This window comes from Orycteropus afer, unplaced genomic scaffold (genome assembly GCF_000298275.1).
Source record: "Orycteropus afer afer isolate SDZICR_OR568_19922 unplaced genomic scaffold, OryAfe1.0 scaffold00761, whole genome shotgun sequence".
NCBI classification, from domain to species: Eukaryota; Metazoa; Chordata; class Mammalia; order Tubulidentata; family Orycteropodidae; genus Orycteropus; species Orycteropus afer.
Window position 1 is genome coordinate 323,982 of NW_006922348.1, and position 1,163 is coordinate 325,144.

Consider the following 1,163-nt stretch of genomic DNA (forward strand, 5'->3'; position numbering starts at 1 on the left):
TGTGTATTTCACTGTACATAAGTTATATCTCAATAAAATGCATTTAAAAAATGAAAGAAAATGTGAGCTGAGGTGAACAATGGAGAGTTCAGCTTGCCTATAGAATAATATGGTTAAGAAGTTATTGAAAAATTAGTTTAGAAAAGTATGCCACCGTCAGATCGTGGAGGGCTTTGAATCATAAACTAAGAATTTTAAGCTTCAGCTAAGGAGAGTATAGGGGTATTCATGGTTTTTGAGGTAGGAAATGACTTGATCAAAACCATCCCTAAGGAAATTAATCTGATGGTAGTACGTGTAATGGATTGGAGGGGGGAGAGATTTGAGGCAGGGAATCTAATTAGGAGGCTGTTGGTATAATCCACAAAAGAATTCATGGGGGCTAGATTAATGTAGTAAGAGAAGGAATGGAAAGAGGTCGGGGAAATATTGTAACTGAAAGGGGCAGGGAAAGGAAGGGATCCCAGAAGACTTAATAGTTTGGAACTTGGGTTACTGAAAGCATGAGTGTATCATTAGCAGAAATAGGAAGGAGAGGAGATAAGATGGCAAGTTCAGCATGGTCAAAATGGAGTTGTAAATCCCAGGTGACTTCTTTGCGGTAGTTGACAAGCTGATCCTAAAATTTGTGTGGAAATTCAAAAGACCCAGAATACACAAAACAATCCTGAAAAAGAAGAACAAAGTTGGAAGACTAACACTTCCCAATTTCAAAACCTTCTACAAAGCTACAGTAATCAAGACAGTATGATACTGACATGAGGATACCAAACCAAACCAAACTCACTGCTGTTGAGTTGGATCCGACTCATAGCGACCACTCCTTGGGTTTCTGAGGCAGTATCACTACGGAACTAGATCACCCAACCTTCCATCTGAGGAGTGGCTGGATAGCAGTCAAATGCCTTAGGCACTATGCCCCAGAGCTCCTCCATGAGGACAGACTTATAGATTGATTGACTAGAATCAGTAGTCCAGAAATAAAGCCTTACATTCATGGTCAATTAATTTTACACAAAGAGTGTCAAGATAATTCAACTGTTCTGGTTACCTAGTGCCGCTCTGACAATAATATACCACAGATGGGATAGCCTTAACAAACAGGAGTTTATTCTTTCAATTTGGAGGCTTTAAGTCCAAGTTCAAAGTGCCAGGCTCTAGGG

At 39.7% G+C, this 1,163-nt stretch overlaps 1 protein-coding gene across 1 annotated transcript in view; it reads left to right on the top strand.

Annotated features, from left to right (window-relative positions):
• Window positions 1-1,163, top strand: part of HDAC8 (histone deacetylase 8) — a 536,169-nt gene that overhangs the window by 254,250 nt on the left and 280,756 nt on the right. The window lies entirely within an intron of this gene.